Here is an 18622-nt window from a genome sequence, read left to right as displayed (position 1 = left end):
TTCCACACATCAATGGTTTGGCAGCACGGTAGCATAGTGGTTAGAACAATTGCCTCATAGCTCCAGGGTCCCAGGTTCGATTCCTGGCTTGGGTCACTGCCTGTGCGGAGTCTGCACGTTCTCCCAGTGTGTGCATGGGTTTCCTCCGGGTGCTCCGGTTTCCTCCCACAGTCCAAAGATGTGCAGGTTAGGTGGATTAGCCGTGATAAATTGTCCTCGGTGTCCAAAGTTGCCCTCAGTGTTGGGTGGGGTTACTGGGTTATGGGGATGGGGTGGAGGTGTGGGCTTGGGTAGGGTGCTCTTTCAAGAGCTGGTGCAGACCGATGGGCCGAATGGCCTCCTTCTGCACTGTAAATTCTATGATATTTTCTATGTTTGCTCAATGGACAAAACTTTGCAATCATTAAACGGGGAAGGCAGAGTTCTGAGCGGTAAAAGGAGAATCAGTGAGAGGCATGACTGGACAGCCCACACAACGTTGGCAACAACCCACCTGAGCTTGTCAGAGCAAGCTATAATGCATGCCACATAGATGCCAGCCAATTGGTATCCTCCAAACAGAGATCTCAATGAGACATCTGACTTTACCATCACCGAATCCTCCATCAACATTTTAAGGATCACTACTGACCAGATATTTTGACAATTGGCAGAACTACAGAAACCATGTGGCTGCGAAAGCGGTTGAATATTCTGCAGTGAGGGGCTCACATTCAACACCTGAAAGTCTCCATCACCAACAAGCACAAGTCAAGTGCCTCCACTTGCCTGGATGAATGCAAGTGGCAATATTCAATAAGTTTAAAATCTCGGACAAAGCAATGCAGGCTGCTTGATTGGCAGCCCAACGTCACCACAAGGGCATTCGGGTTGCATTGTGCACTGCAACAACTTATACCAAGGCTTCTTTGACAGCACCTTCAGAACTTGCAACTTTCATCACCTAGATCAGTGTTGCTCAACAGGACCTCAATGCTCACCAAACCTGTCACAATTATTTACATTAGTCACATGATACAAGCATATACAATATTAATAAAACAAATCTGTAATCTTTTTGTAGATTTAAACCATCAGCAATTCAAGACCAATGCAAACCACTACCAAAGTAAGAGGGGTTGCTTTAAAAGGGTTTTACAATCAAAACTGTTCCCAGTAGCACAGTGGTTAGCACGTTGCTACACAGCGTCAGGGTCCCAGGTTCGATTCCCAGGATTGGTCACTGTCTATTCGCCCAGTGTCTGCATAGGTTTCCTCCGGGTACTCTGGGTTCCTTCCACAAGTTCCAAAAAATGCTGTTAGGTAATTTGGACATTTTGAATTCTCCCTAGGTGTACCGAACATGCGCCGGAATGTGGCGACTGGGGCCTTTTTTTTTCCCTTTTTAAAAATTTGAGTACCCAATTTTTTTTCCCCCCCAATAAAGGGGAACTTTAGCATGGCCAATCCACCTACCTTGCACATATTTAGGTTGTGGGGGCGAAACCCACATAAACCCGGGGCAAATTGAGGAATTGAACAACGAATGTGATATAAAATGGGATAATTAGTTAGAATATGTAGAGGCTAGAGCGGTCTGATGGTAGTGAGTTAACATGGTAATGAACAAAGGAATTCAGCAAAGCATGGCCAGGAAGGGGGGAGGGGAGCCTCATGCAGAGGATGGTGAAAGAATGCTGGGTAACAAGAGGCACAGGGTTGAGGAATGTGAAGTGAGCCAATCAGGGTATATGGCCAGGTCAGGAGGTGTATAGGATGACCTATGGAATCTTGTATGTGAAACTTGATGCATTTGAATGATATGTATAGAAGATCTCTTTGTCTCTCTGTCATCACTCGGCTTTTGGGGGAGTTTCAGGAGACTATGTTGTTCTGAGTCTCTATAGAGCGGGTCAGCCTTGCAAGTTGTTTAAAATAAATAAGAACATACCTACAGATCCCTCTCGAGTTTTATTGAGACCAGACTGACGGGTAAAGAATATAATTTGTCAGAATGTGCAAACTCCACATGGACAGTGACCAGAGCCAGGATTGAACCTGGACCTTGTGCTGTGAGACAGCAATGCTAACCACTGCGCCACCATGCTGCCTACTCGGGCCTTTTCACAGTAACTCATTGCAGTGTTAATGTAAGCCGACTTGTGACAATAAAATTATTATTATTTAATGCAAGCCTTCAGCATACACTCTCAAAGGGTCGCAACAATATTCAAGTATTATATTTTAGTGTACTAAGTTTATTTCAAAACACCAAATTTCTTCAAGACGTGAACTGTTTCCATTTTATCTGAATGGTATGTTAAGAAACTCTGAGGCAATCCTCTGGCGTTGGCATCTGCATTCTGACTCTTGCCTTGCTAAGCACAATCACTTGCCTAATACTGAACAACATCTGGTAATTTAATAGATCTTTGACTTGTGGCTAACCTCCTATCAATATTACTTTCAATCACTCACTCAACAGATTAGGACAAAGGCATACTTGGATATTGCTGCACCACCCCAGCTTACCAAGATTGCACATTTCAACCTGTAATGGCTGCCATGCATTGCTGACTGCGCTCGCATGCCTCAACCATTATTTGCAAAAACTGCCAACTATCAGTGAAACAAAACAGAATTCTTTAGTTAGCATCCCATTTCACTAGGATTCCCCAAGAAATTAAGGATAATTGGACCACTGTTCATTCAAAGGCCAGCCCTGCTCTCTCAGAAATTCAAAGAGCAGACCCGTAGATCTAAATGTGTTGTCGATTAGAGGCACCCATTGAGAACAGGAAAAAGTAACAAACGGCAGGCTATTCTTTGATTAATTGAGCAAGTGGCCCTTCAGTTTCCAGGTCATTAGAAAGCTGAATATTGAACCATATTCTGAGAAACAAAGTTACGATCTGACCGATATGTGCGAGTCCTGTGTTAGAGAAATGCAGTCAATTCTGCTCGCCAATTAGGAAGATGCCACATAATGAGTTTTCCAGCGACACCCACCTGCCATGGCAAGATAACCCCAGTAGTGTAGTTCGAACATGAACAGTGTAAATTTACAATTATCTGTGGCCAATTCACCATGTGGCCAGTGACAAGCCCATTGGACAATGCTAACCTCCAAGGAAAAGGGCACTATATGTATAGGAATATCATATCTGTTAAGTTCCTCCTCCAAATCACACACCATTCCCTTCCATGTCTCTGAGCCGAAACCTGGAACTTCCTACTTAACAGCACTTTTGGAGTATCTTCCACTATATGGCATGTAGCAGCTCCATCACAATCCCATCAGGACAACCAAGTATGGGCAATAATACTTGCAACAAAGTGTCTGTGATGTGATGCCCACGGTGTTGTGGTGATTTACTTCTTCCAGGCACCCCCATAATATAATTTTATTATTGTCACAGTAGGCTTACATTAACACAGAAATTAAGTTACTGTGAAAATCCCCTCGTCGCCACACTCAAGTACCTGTTCGGATACATAAAGGGAGAATTCAGAACGTCCAAATGACCTAACAAGCATGTCTTTCAGGACTTGTGGGAGGAAACCGGAACACCCGGAGGAATCTCATGTAGACACAGGGAGAACGCGCAGACGCCGCACAGATAGTGACCCAAGCAGGAAATCGAACCTGGGACCCTGGCGCTATGAAGCAACAGTGCTAACGTGCCGCCCACCAGGTGTGAAAGAGGGGTTGAACCAGCCAGAATGTAAACTGAGCAGGTCAAAGCCTCTGTGCTGATCTGTCGTGGATCATCTCTGTGAATAAATACTGGATTGCCGCCTGACAACACAGTGGAACGCAGACTTTTTCTCCAATACTACTCTTAGTGAAAGTTGTATTAGAGTGGAGTGCTGTATTAGAGTGGAGTGCTGTATTAGAGGAGTGCTACTTCGGAGGTTTCTCTGGAGTAGAGTCCTCCATGTTTGAAATGCGAATAAACTGTGTGACCTGTCCCGGAGGTCTACTGTGGATTTTTGGAAGTGGTCCACCACATCAGCATCAGGTTAATGCAGTCGATCATACAGATTAAACCACCTTAAAAAAAAAAAATTTCCGCTTGACCGGCTGCTCCTGCATTGAACCAAAATCGATTACACCATGAGCACAATTTTACGTTTTTGTTTCAAGGTTCAAGGTTTGAGATCAAACTAGTGTCACTGTAGAGCAGAACTGGTTGGTCAATGGAAGTCTCATAAGGCAGTATATTGAACTAGTTATACCAAAACAAGAAAAAGAATATTTTTCAGAAAATACTGGATAATCATGTAGGGTCAAATTTAGGCTGTTGGCTGAACTTATCCTCTGACTGGCCAATTTCTCTTTTAGCAGGTCTCATTTCCTCAAACCTTGGGGGCACCTGTTTTGCCTGTCTCTTATGGGATATGTGGAACATTCCTTGTTCCAGTCCTACTCCAGCTCCATCCCACAACTCTTCCATTGGTGCAGCAACAGCTGTTTCGGTGCTGCTTCATGTTCCAGTCTGGACCTGGAAAAAGGTATTAATTTCACTTCAAATTCCACCCTTCTATCATCTTCACATGGTCCGTCTCTGACACCTCCGTTTTTTCACTATTCCATTTCTTGATCATTCTGTCTCAATTTCTGGGAATAAACTGTCCACGAGTATCCATTATAACCCACACCTCCCACAGCTACCTCGACAACAGTTCTTCACACCCCACATCCTGCAAGGACTCCATCCCGTTCTCCTCGTTCCACCGCCCCCGTTGTGTATGGTGCAATGATGCCACTTTCTAAAACAGCGCTGTTAACATGTCTTCATTTCTTCCAGAACTGCGGTTTCCCACCCACTATGGTTGACAGGTCTCTCAACCATATCCGACTCATCACCTGCACCTCTTCCCCTCTCCCCCACGAACCAGGATAGGATTCCACTTGTCCTCACTTTTCACCCCACTCACTTTTCACCCCACCAGCCTCTGCATTCAAAGAATCATTCCTCCTCCAGTTCCGCCAACTCCAACCCTGATTCCACCAACCAACACATCTTCCCCTCACTCCCCCCTGTCAGAATGTCGCAGGGAGTGTTCCCTCCGGGATACCCAGGTCCACTCCTCAATCACCCACAAACCTCACCCTCCTTTCCAAGGCACCTTTCCATACAATCATAATAGGTGCAACAACTGACCCCTTTACCTCCAACCTGCTCACCATCCACGGGTCTAAACACTCTTTTCACGTAACGCAGTGTTTCACATGCACCTCTTCAATCTGGTCTATGGATTTGCTGCTCCCAATGCGGTCTATTCTACATGGGAGGACGGGTGGCGTAGTTGGTATTGTCACTGGACTAATAATCCACTGACCCGGGGTCCTGGGTTCGAATTCCCCACCACGGCAGGTGGTGAAATTTGAATTCAAGAAAACTCTGGAATTAAAAATCTAACGAGACCATTGCCGATTGGTTGGACAAACCCATCTGTCACTAATGTCCTTAAGAGAAGGAAATCTACCATCCTTACCCAGTCTGGCCCACATGTGACTCCAGACTCTTAACTACCCCCACTGAAATGGCTAAGCAAGCCACTCAGTTCAAGGACAATTAGGGATGGACACATGGTGACTCAGCCTAGCAACACCCACATCCCAAAATCAATAAAAGAAAACGAAATTGGAGAGACTAAATGCAAGGGTGACCGCCTTGCAGAACACCTTTGGTCTGTCCGCAAGCAGAATCTACACCTCCCTGTCGGTTACCATTTTCAACTCACTGTCCTGCTCGCATGTCCTGTCCTTGCAATGTTCCAGCACAAACTGGAGGAACAGCACCTCAGACTGTGAACTCTCTTCTCCACCTTCACCCCATTTTATTTCTATCAATCTCTTCAACCACCAATCAGTTTTCCCCTCACCATTGCACCCCCTCCCAGGCTAACTAGTCCCTGTTCCCATTTGTCCTTTGACACATTCTAATTCTAATCTCTTAATGTGCCACTGTCAGTATCCTTCTTAGACTTGATCATCCCCATTTCTCTTTTTGCCCACAAAATCTATGTCAATTTCCACCCATTCTTCTTCCCTCTTTCCCCTCTTTCTCTCTCCCCCCCCCCCCCACCACCACCACCACCACCACCAACAGTACAAATCTGGCCTTATTTCCAGTTCTCTCCAATTTTGACAAAGAACCATCTCAACTCAAAACATTACCTCCCTCCCTTCTCTCTCCACAGTTGCGGTCAGACCTGCCGAGATGTCCAGTATTTTCTGCTTTTGTTTTCAGCATTCCCAGTAATTTGCTTTTATATTAAAAAGAATATTTTTGTTTCTCACCCTGTTGTAGAGGTTCATCGATTATACTGGCAACCAGTTAGTCGCCGGTCAATCTTTATTTGTCGACTTTCACGTTTTCATTTCTTCTACAGCATGAAGAGATGGAATATGGAAAGTCCAACATAATACAATCAAAAAAAGGTTACAACAGAAACTTGTTTACTTGGCATTTGTAAAGCCTTGAACAACTGACAAGAAATCCACATGCCCATGGTTCCCAGAATTCCATGTGAATTCTGGCAATTGGCTTCCCCCACTGAAATACCAAATGGCTCAAGTTACAAATAACACTGATAAATTATCCATCCTTGTCTATTGATGTTGTACCAGACCATCCTCCTCCCAATGCCTCTCCACTGTCCGCACAGCTGGGTGAGCGACGGCAACTCGCTGGTTATATTTATGGATCATGAGGCAATGGACCAGCTAGAATGGCTTCTCTTCCACCGCCATGTCATTACATATGGTGTCCCCAGAATTTATAGTTGCCCCTCTTCTTGACCTATGGTGACACACTCTAAATTGTCATGACTACTTGTCAACTTAGTACTGAACAAGCAAAAATTTCCTCAAATAAATTTAAGATGCTCTAAAGCCACTGTCTTCGGTCTTGGTTCTACTTTGTCCCTCACATCCCCAACTTTCCCTGGCAATTGTCCATGGCTGAACCAGACTGTTACACCAAGATTGGTATTTTTGGTCCCGAGGTGGTATTTCAGCTATATATGCACACCATCACTAAACTGGTGTGAGTGAGTTTGAAAAGGAAAATTATAGTCAGGTCAGATCATCTCCCAGCGAACACAGAAATTTAGTTCAAATAAAGTCAGTCAACTTACTCTGGGGACGCCAGTTGGTGCTGCAGGAAGGAAAGAATGTTCACACCTTTCAAGATATTTCTCAGAGTTTGTTTTCCCAAAAAGTAGTGTGACTGCAAAACCCCTGTAAAATAATATACAGATTTTCCGAACATCAGTGTTAAAGCTGCAATTTCATCAGAGCAAAATCTATATCAGAGTACGCATCAGATTAAGATATGTCCAATATTGCTCTCCAAATATTTCTACCATACACTTTGCAAAACAACAACCAATAGAGCTGCATGCAAAACTTTACATTATAGGTGGAGAATCCCATTTCAAAATAACCATTTGGTCCAAGTCAAATGGTATTCATAAAATAAACGATACAATGCGAATGGTTTACTAATCCTATGATGAATAGGAAGAATGCATTGTTATGATCCCTGTGGAGACCAACAACGCTCTAACGAGCCAAACTTTACTGGAAGACCCCCAGTGAAGAACCAAATGGACAAAATTTGACCTTAAAACATTTAACTGAACATTAGAACCAAAATCACATAATTAAAATTGACTTGACAGACATATCATTGCCAATATAAACTATATTTTAAATCGTAGATACAAAAAAAGATCGATATCACAGACTGATCAGGCAGTCAGTCAGCATACATGACACTGATTCATCCACAAAGTTCTTCAATGCTCCAATCTTCCATGGCAAGAATTCCAGTTCTTTTTCTTCAAGGGTTTATCCACCAATTCTCATCAAGCAACAGCTCCCCCCTCAACCCAAATCCCCATGGGTAAAACCTTCAACAAAATGGAGCACTTCTCCAGAACCTTGTCAGCTCTGCTGACGACAGCATTGTTGGCATTGATTCACCGTTTTACCTTTATCCGAACCATCCCAGTGATAATCTTGTCCATTAACGGGCCAGTCTGGCATTAAAGCAATTAAACCAAACTCCACCACAAGATATAGAACATAGCAAGAAATACAACACAGAACAGGCCCTTCAGCCCACGATGTTGTGCCGAACTTTTGTCCTAGTTTAATCACTAGTGTCCAAAATTCTATGATAATCTAAGGGCAAGTTATCATGGCAATTCCACTCAACCTGCACACCTTGGACTGTGGAGGAGGAAACCGGAGTACCCGGAAGGAAACCTACGCAAACACGGGGAGGATGTGGCAGACTCCACACAGACAGTGACCCAAGCCGGAATTGTTCAGAAGATTCCGTTTGCAAGTTTTGGGTTTGTTCTAAGAACTGCTGAATTTGATGGCAACATTACCACTTCCTTGTGCAAGCCTCATGAAATGAGGGAGCCACACTTTTTTAAAAATTATAAACTATATATCTATAGTGTCTCTTAAACTTAATAAAACATCCCCAGATGCTTACCGGTGGCAGTCTACAAAACAAAATATAACACTGAGCACAGCAGGAGATATATAAGACATGACCAACAAGCTTAATCAAAGAGGTATATTTTTAAAGAGTGTATTAAACTGGGAAAGAAAGGTAGAGATGGTGATGTTTAGGGAGGACAGCCTAGAGCTTAGGGATAAGGCAGCTGAGGCACAGACAAAGTAGCAGAACTATTGAATTCAGGAATGTTCTGGAGGCCAGAGCTGGAGGAGCACAGACAGAGAAATGGACAGGCACTGGCCATGTAGGATTTGAATACAAGGATGAAAAAGAGGCTCTGCTTAACTAGACCACCAATGTAGGTCATCAATCACAGGATTGCTGGGGTAAATGATTTTTGGTGTGTGACTTCGGACATAGTCATCCCAAACTCTGTAGCCCAAGTTTAAAGAGGGTAGAATTTGGGGCCCAGTCAAGAGTGCCTTAGAATAGTCAAGTTTGACAGTTAATCAATACATGGATGATGAGTTGGCAACAGAACAGCTGAGGCAGTGTAGAGATGAGCAATGTTATGTGGAAATTGGCAGTCCAATCTTGGCTCGGTATGTGGTCGAGAGCTCATCTTGGGGACAAAAGGTTGCAAGCAGTCTGGTTCAGTCTCAGACAGTTGCCATGGAGAGGGATAGCAATGGAGGAACAGTGTTTGTATTGGAACTGAAGATAATAGCTTCAGTCTTCCCAGTATTTAATTATAATCTTGATTTTCTCATCCATAAATGGCTCATTCAGTGGCTGGTCAGAAAACTAGTTGCCTTTTGCCACCCTGGGGTTCTTCTGCCTAGCTGAGTAATAAATAGTTAGTCCTTGGACTGATTCTTCCCTCAATCTAACTCACTTGTTTGTCAAAGGAGATAAAACATGGCTCAGTCCTTTCAGAGCCAAGGGAAAATGCAAACGGTTTGTACAAGCCGCAGCACATGTGCAGATCGCAAAACATTCTGATCTGGTCCGCAGTACGCTCAAGGTTGCCAAGTCTCTTGAAATGAAACCTAATTTCCATATGTGCAGTTCCAAGTGCGTGAGAGGACTGCTCATTTTAAATTTTGCATCGCTGCGGCTGTTGCGCTTGCGCGCATGAGGGGCAGGAATGAAGGGGGCGGGGAATGAAAAGAGAGCCAAGATCAAGATGATCGTGGCCAAATGTGTTTCCCTGTTTCTCCGTAATTTTAGTAGGTCCTTCTAAGGCTGCCATAGAACTGTAACAAGTTTGCATATTTTCTCCATTAGTTCCCCCCCCCCCCACACACACACACACAGAATCCGCAGAAGGGTTCTGAAACAGGATCAAGAAGTAACTTATACATTTGGATTTATTAAAATATTGATTTTGACGAGGCTGCCAAAGCTGCCTAAAAGCAACCTAAAAGGCAAGCAGCAATAGTTCGGCAGCAAGCTGCTGCACGGATTAGATACAGGACTTAACATCTCTCAATTTTTCAGCACTTTTTGCTTTTACATCTAAAGGATAACAAAATGGGGAAATTGCATCCCACTTTCTTCCCCATGTGTTCAAAATGATCTGTTCCTGAACATGCTCCATGTCAGTGCTAAGATGCCAGATCTAACACACCATATAAAATTAATCTATACCCCTCCTCTAAGGCATTGTGGCCTCCTGACCCTGTCTAATCAGTCTTTCCTGCAAGTCTAATAGAACTAGCACAAGAACTTACCCTGAACTATGTGAGAAATCTGAAGATTCTTTCCTGCACGTCGAAGATTGGTGAAGAGACTCAACTGTTTCTATTAAACAGAATTTATTTTTGCAGTGGCAAAGGTTAGATATCAGCTTTTGTTGATCCATAACAAGTCCGAAGGCTGAAAATCATTTATTTAAATAATGTAACAATCCTTCAACAAGGCTCCTAAAAGTCTATTTTCCATTAATTGTCTAAAGAACACCATGAATGCAGCAGATAACCTTACATTAAATCAAGAGCATATTTCCTCAACCTACTCGCGCTGCAATTTCAAGTAATATAGATTAGCTGCTTCCATATTATTTACTATTTTATTTTTGAATGGAAAAGCTCTCATAATTCACAGCTTGGGCATTTGAGATTCCCATCCTGAAGCCTGGATTTGAATGCACCTTCCTAGTTTCTTCAAAGAATGGGACACAGCACTCCAGATTCTGGCCAAACCCTTGCACAGTTTGATCACTACTTCTTCTGGTTAATAATTATTATTTCAGTTCAAACTTCTGTTTGCTTTGTGATCTCTGCACTGCCTGGTCTTGTTGAGTATGGCATGTACAAAGATTTCTCGGGTATCTTTTCAACTTCGTCTATTTTAGCAATCATGAAACAATTAGCATTTATATTGTGATGTGGAGATGCCGGCGTTGGGACTGGGGTGAGCACAGTAAGAAGTCTTACAAACACCAGGTTTAAAGTCCAACAGGTTTGTTTCAAACAAGAGCTTCGGAGAACGGCTCATTCTTCAGTGTGAATGGAAGGCTTTTACAGAAATGTTTATATAGACACAGGTCAGAGATGTGTGTGTGAATGCGAGCACCTGAGGCAACTAATATCATCAAAGATGCTAGGAGAGAGGTAACTCACTGGGTAAAGAGGTTGGTTGTGAATTGCCCAAGCCAGTTTCAGTGGTAGGCCTCTGCAAGTTCAAGGCTTGTTGTTGTGGGACCGAATGTAATGCCGACATGAATCCCAATCCCGGTTGAAGTCCGCAGTTCCACCGCGCCACACAGCAAAAAACCGCACCGACCTCCTCAGAAGACAAACACCGGGACACCACATGACAGAGTACCCTTCGTTGTCCAGTACTTTCCTGGGGCGGAGAAACTACGACATCTTCTTCGCAGCCTCCAACACATCATCAGCGAGGATGGACATCTTGCCAAGGTTCATCCCCACACCCCCACTACTGGCCTTCAAACAACCGCGCAACCTCAAACAAACCATTGTTTGCATGCAAATTACCCAGCCTTCAGAACAGCAACCACAACACCACAAAACCCTGCCAGGGTAATCTCTGCAAGACATGCCAGATCATCGACATGGACACCACCATTACACGTGGGAAACACCACCCACCAGTACGCGGGCATACTCGTGCGACTCGACCAATGTAGTCTACCTCATACGCTGCAGGAAAGGATGTCCCGAAGCGTGTACATTGGCGAGACCATGCAGGACACTGCGACAACGAATAAACGGGCATCGTGCGACTATCAACAGGCAGGACTGTTCCACTTCCAGTTGGGGAACACTTCAGCAGTCAAGGACATTCAGCCTCTGATCTCCGGGTCAGCATTCTACAAGGAGGCCTTCAGGAGACGCGACAACGCAAAATTGCTGAGCAAAACTTATAGCTAAGTTCCGCACGCATGAATGCGGACTCAACCGGGATCTGGGATTCATGTCGCATTACATTCGGCCCCCACCAACAAGCCTGGACTTGCAGAGGCCTACCGACTGAACTGGCTTGGGACAATTCACACCTCTTTAACCTGGAGTTACCTCTCTCTCTGCAATCTTTGATGATTTGATTGGCCTGCAGGTGCTCGCATTCCGGGGCATCTCTGACTTGTTCTATATAAACATTTCTGGAACAAGCCTTCCATTCACCTGAAGAAGGAGCCTTGCTCCGAAAGCTGTGTTTGAAACAACCTGTTGGACTTTAACCTGGTGTTGTAAGACTTCTTACTGCATTATATTGTGTCTTCCACAGGACATCCCTTTTACAGCCACATTACGTACCTTTGAAGACTGTTGCCCCTGCTGCAATGTAGAAATGCAGCAGCTAACTTACACTACAAAATCTCCCAAAACCAATGATGTGATAATAACGTTTGTGATGTTGATTGAGGATATTGTGCCAGGTTAATGCTCCTGCCTTTTAAAATAGTGCCAATGAAATCTCTTTACTCCCCACCTGCCAGGTGCAGAACTGGGCCAAAAACAAAATATTATTGTGCACGTAAACAGCATGGCCTCAAGTACTGAATAAGCACTTTGCCATCTGTCTTCACTAAAGCGAATGCCTGCCAACATTTTTTTTAAATAAATTTAGAATACCCAATTCTTTTTTTTTCCCCCAATGAAGGAGCAATTTAATGTGGCCAATTAACCTAACCTGCACATCTTGGATTGTGGGGGCGAGACCCCGCACAAACACGGGGAGAACGTGCAAACTCCACACGGACAGGTGACCCAGAGCCGGGATCGAACCTGGGACCTCGGCGCTGTGAGGCAGCAATGCTAACCACTGCGCCACCGTGCTGCCCTGAATGCTGCCAACGTAGCAGTAATTCTTTTTTATATATTTTTATTCTCCATCTTCACAATTTCTTCAAAATTTACACCCCATCAACAAACAGTAAACGGTTAACGAATACAATGTCAATCCCCTTATTAAGAACAACGATCCATCCTCCCACCACCTCAAACAATGGCCCCACCTGACCAATATAAGCATCAAATAAAAACATCCCAAGGGAAAAAAAAACAAAAAAGGAATCAGGAATCTCCTATGGTCACCATTGACATATATAGTCCACCCCCCCCCCCCACCCCCCCCCCCCCCCCCCCCCCCCCCCCCACCCCCAAATATTCAACTCCATCCAATCCCTGAAAGGGTACAACACCTATGAATTGCAGACTCCCCCCTCCTAGACTCCCCTCCACTTCCTCTGGTAAACTCCTCCCTCCAGCCTCGGTTCCTTCCCCCAACTTTTCACCCCGGCTAGACTCACCAAAACCTGTTCTACCAGGCTCAGATAGCCGCAGTCCCTCCCCCCCACCTCACTCCCTTTCACTCCCTTTCACTGGCCGGCTTAAACTGGACAGTGTGGAGGCCCCCATCCGGGTTTCCTTCCCCCTTGCCTGGTCCCAGAAAAACCAAGAAATTCCCTTTAGCACACAACCCCAGCATACACACCCCAAGCCCCAAAGAACCATCATTGCAAATGAAAGTCCCTACTCTTCCCTTCCCCAAATATACAGCAGCGACTCATTTAGTACATACACCAACACGCATTGAAGGCTACAATCAGTACAAGATCCGCTCTCAAGTCTCAATTCTGCCACATTCCTTCTGCCTTTGCAAACTCCTCCGCCACTTCCGCCATCCCATAATAAAAGTCCTTGGATTTGTAGGTCACCCTCAACTTAGTGGAATCACTATGCCTGCACTGCACTTACTGATGTACAGTGCCTTCTTCACCCAGCTGAAGGCCGCCCGCCTCCTCGCCAGCTTCACCGGCTGAAGGCCACCGGTTCCTCACAGCTCCACCGTAAAGTCCCGGTATATGTGTATGCCAGCTCCAGCCCACTGCACCACCCGCTTCTGCTTTGCCAAGCACAGGACCTTCTCCTTCACGCTGTACTACGGAAACAAACAGTTACTACTCTTGGCGGTTCACTTGCCTTTGGTTATAGGCCTTCATGACCAATGCGCCCGATCCAATTTGTGTCGAGAGAGATCTTCCCCCTCCCCCAATAGCTCGCTAACATCGCGGCAAAATACTCCGTCAGCCTCGGGCCTTCCAACTCTTTGGGCAGACCCACGATCCTCAGATTCTGCCGCCTGGATCTGTTTTCCAGGTCCTCCATTTTGGCTTGCAGACCCTTGTTGGTCTCTTTCACCTTCCACAGCTCCTTCCCCATCAAGGTGAGTTGTTCACTGTGCTGCGATAATGCCTCTTCCACTTTCTTCAGTGTCTCACCTTGCTCCCGCACCTCTGCCGTTGCCCTCGATACTCCGCCCTCACTGGGGCAATCGTCTCCTCCACCAGCATTTTCAATTCCACCCCCATCTCCTTCATCACTTCCATGTGTTTCGTGAACTGTTTTTCAAGTTCCACGGCCATCACCTTGGTCATTTCTCCTGCCGTGAGCAATGCGGGCTCCCCTGGTGCCCCAGCCTCAGCTTTCCTTACAGTTCCAAAATAGCAGCAATACCGGTGGAAGTGATACATGATGTCGTGTTATTCACCCTGGGATAACACGGACTGCAGCTGGATGCAGGTTAGACTGGAAAGCAGACACCAAACTTAGACGTTGGTTCAATATGATTTATTGAACTTCTGTAACAATGCACACAGCTTGCTGTGAATTGACACTCTACTACTCTAAGTGTGCTAACTCTTAACTAACTAGACCAGACTAGCTCTGAGGCCACATGTAGAAGGTTGCTAACTGATATATACACCCTGACTGTCACTACAGTTGTCACCAGTGGAAAGTGGCGGAGTGCTGATGCCTCGTGTGTTTTATGGTAGCCCCCCTCTAGTGTTCTGTCTAGTGATTGGTTGTGTTCTGTCCTCTGTGTTGATTGGCTAACCTGGGTGTCTGTCACTGCCTGTCTTTACCTCATGATGTGCATGGGTGCATATTATGACACGTGATAATTACAACTGTTGGCTATTCTCCAAGTAAAATAGATCACCTGGTTTGGATAAATCATCCTAGCTTATAGAGAGAGACTGGTGGAAATTGCAGAGTGTCTAGCCAAAATCTTCCAATCCTCCTTCAAAGTGGAGTTTTTTTTCCACAGAACTTGAAGATTGCAAAAGTTACATCCCCAATTTTGAAAAAGGGAACTGGAATAAACCTGACAACTACAGTCAAGTCAGTGTTAGGGAAACTTTGAGGACACATAACAGGGCAAAATGATTTGACATTTGGAAAAATATGGGCTAATGAATGAAAGCACACATTTGTTAACAGGCACAAAGGAAGCGGTAGAGGTGAACATGACTGAGTAAGAGTTACAACAGAGCAGCAAGTTTTTCGATAACCCAAGCTTACAGAAGGTCGAATATGGGAGACCAGCCAAGAGGTATGTGGAGCACTAGATGCAATAAAAGGTTGAGTGATGAGCTGAGATGGGGACTAAGTCAGGGGATGTATGGAGATAGAAATAGGCATTTTAGTGATGGCATCATTATGACGTCAGAAGTTCACCTTAGGGCCAAATATAGACACCAAAGTGCAAACAGGCTGGTTTAGTCTAGACTGTTATCAGGGATGAAGTTGGTAATGAGGGAGTGGGTTTGGAGTGGGCCAAACCAAATAATTCGAGGAAATTTCTGCTCATCCAGCACTGGATGCCAGATAAATGGTCTGGCAACTGTGGAGGAGTCAAGAGAGGGTGATCGCCAAAAGAGTATTGTCTCTCAAGTTTTCCAAACACTGACTTGTTTGTTGTTGCCAGGTAGCAGTTGGGTGTCATCAACATATATATGAAAAACTAATGGTGTGCTTTCGGATGATGTCCCCAAGGAGAAGTATGTAGAAAAGAGATGAAGGAACCAAGGATTGACCTGTGGGAACACCCGAGGTGACAGTGCAGGAGGAAGAATTTTGGCAACAATATATTCATGGCTTTTTGAGGGGGTAATAATTTGCAAGGACTACTACCTTGTGTCAAATATTGTCTTTGAGATGATGAAGATGATGAGATGATGCCGGATTTAAAGGGAGAGGACCGGAAACAATATCAGTCAACAAGGGGAAGTTGAGAGCAGGAGATGGACATGATGAGCTTGGAGACAGCAGATGGGAAAGAGAGAAATGATAGGAAACTGAGAGTTTAGGGCTAGAGTGGAGTAAGCTGGCTCAGTGAGGTGGTTGATTGAATGCAGCACAGCAGCTAATGGGAAAGTCTCAATATTAATGACAAGCCCAATTTTAACATTGGAGACAAGGGTTGTGGGTTAAGAGTAGAGAAAAATTGCCCTGTGATTATTTTGAAATGGTGAGCAGTTTCAGCAGGTCCAGCCAAATCTGGTGGTGGGTGGCTGAACCAACTGTTCTCATCGCCTTACAAGGCTACGATTCTTGGACTTGTGAGCAGATATAAGGATATAGCAAAAGACTTGGCCAGGATGAGAGTGTAATAGTTTTAGTGGGGACCAGGCAAGAGTGGATGTGAGTGTATGGTTCAGCAAACCAGCAGCTGCAAAAATATTGTGGCAACGGAAGACAGAAGGTTACACAGTTGTGACTTTGAATGTGTAGCTGTAAGTGAATTGGAGGACAGTCCCCTTTTTCAAAATGGGGATGTAACTTTTGCAATCTTCAAGTTCTGTGGGGAAAAACTCCACTTTGAAGGAGGATTGGAAGATTTTGGCTAGACACTGCAATTTCCACCCGTCTCTCTATAAGCTAGGATGCATCCAAACTAAGTGATTTATTTTACTTGGAGAATAGCCAACCGTTGTAATTATTAGTTTCACACCCAGCGACTGGTACAGAGGGAGGCAAGGTGCTGGCATGGAAGAGAGATGAGGATGAAGAGTGATAAAAGGGAGTGATCAGAGATTATGTTATCTGTGATTGGTACAATAGGATAAGACCACATAAAACGACAAAGCCAAGGGGCACAAAAAATGCAATACAAGTTAGAAAGCTATTTTGTGGAACAAAAGTCTGGAATCCTTGGTTTTCTCACCCACCCTCATGCTCAGGGGCAGACACCATATTCAACTTCCTGCTGCTCCTCTCCCTGTGCTACTAATGTGGTAGAGAAACAGCCTGTGTTTGGAGGAGGAACTCCTTATAAAGTAATTCAATAAACTGGAACAACAACCTAGAGAATGCTTACTCAAATTCTATAAAGACAGTCGTGAGAATTTGAATTCAGTTTTAAAAACAAATCTGAAAATGAACAGCCAATAAAATACCAAAAGTAGTGACTGCTGGATTCTCATGTTAGAAAAAAAAAATCAATGTCCTTTATGGAAAGAAACTGTTTTTTAAAAACCTGATGGCTTTACCCAATCTATCCAACATGGGTCTCAAGGTTGATCATCAACAGCCCTGTGAAGTGGCCCAGCAAGCCTATATTGTATCAAAGCACTACAAAGAATGGACTGTTCAAAGCGGCAGCCCACGCACCCACAGCCTTCTCAAGGGCATCTAGTAGTGGATACTAAATGCTGGCCATGATAGCAACACCTATATTCGAAAAATGAACTTTAACAAATTTGATGGCCATCCCTAATCGGTTGGAATGTCGTCTTTAAGCTCTAAAACAATGGTGCACACTCTTATAATCACCGTGACTTTATCCAAGGTGAAGGTTCACCATACACACAAGCCTTGTAAATGAATAGTCAACACTAACAGTTCATATTACGTAAATAAAAACAGAATTCACAATAATTAAACAAAAGTGAGCCTGTTACAGTCCCTTTATTTCAGCAGCTGAAATAAACAATATTGCATTGTTATATTAAATATACAACATAGAATCAGGCCATTTGGCCCAACTGGTCTACGGTGACATTTTCCTCCAAACAAATCTTTTCCCTTCATCTAGCTCCATCAGCATAAGCCTCTATTTCTTACTCACTCGTGTTCAACTGGTTTCCCCCCTTATGTATCTATGCTATTTGCCTCAACTGTGGTCACATGTTCCAACCTCCTATCGCTGTCTGAGGTAAATACATTTCTGGAAGCGAAAGAGGCCGACGTATTGGCCTTTGCCTCCCTGATAGCACGGAGACGGATTCTTTTAATGTGGAGGGACCCGAAGCACCCGAGTGTAGAGACCTGGGTCAGTTGCATGGCTGGGTTTCTCAGTCGCGAGAAAATAAAGTTTGCCTTGAGAGGGTCCATGGCAGGGTTCTCTCAGAGGTGGCAGCCGTTCCTCGACTTCCTAGGAGAGCAGTAATGTTCAGCAGCAGCATCCCGCGGTGGGGGAGGGGGGGTGGGATCGTTACGTTGTATTGTTCTTTTCTTTGTATATATATTGTTAACTTTTCTTTCATTTTGTTATATTAATGGTTGTGCACAGTTATGCAAAAAATTATGTTTCTGACAAAAATTTGGAATAAAAATAATTTTTTTTAAAAGCTTTGTCATAGAACATAGAACAGTACAGCACAGAACTGGCCCTTCGGCCCTCGGTGTTGTGCCGAGCAATGATCACCCTACTCAAACCCACGTATCCACCCTATACCCGTAACCCCCCCCCCCTCCCCCCCCTTAACCCTACTTTTTTTTTAGGACACTACGGGCAATTTAACATGGCCAATCCACCTAACCCGCACATCTTTGGACTGTGGGAGGAAACCGGGGCACCCGGAGGAAACCCACGCACACACGGGGAGGACGTGCAGACTC

At 44.5% G+C, this 18622-nt stretch overlaps 1 pseudogene; it reads right to left on the bottom strand.

The window, feature by feature from the left end:
- LOC119966166 overlaps positions 1 to 18622 on the bottom strand; it is a 155798-nt pseudogene that overhangs the window by 18863 nt on the left and 118313 nt on the right.

This window comes from Scyliorhinus canicula, chromosome 5 (genome assembly GCF_902713615.1).
Source record: "Scyliorhinus canicula chromosome 5, sScyCan1.1, whole genome shotgun sequence".
Classification (NCBI taxonomy): domain Eukaryota; kingdom Metazoa; phylum Chordata; class Chondrichthyes; order Carcharhiniformes; family Scyliorhinidae; genus Scyliorhinus; species Scyliorhinus canicula.
The sequence above is the reverse complement of the archived record's forward strand: the minus strand, read 5'-3'. Positions and strand labels throughout refer to the sequence as shown.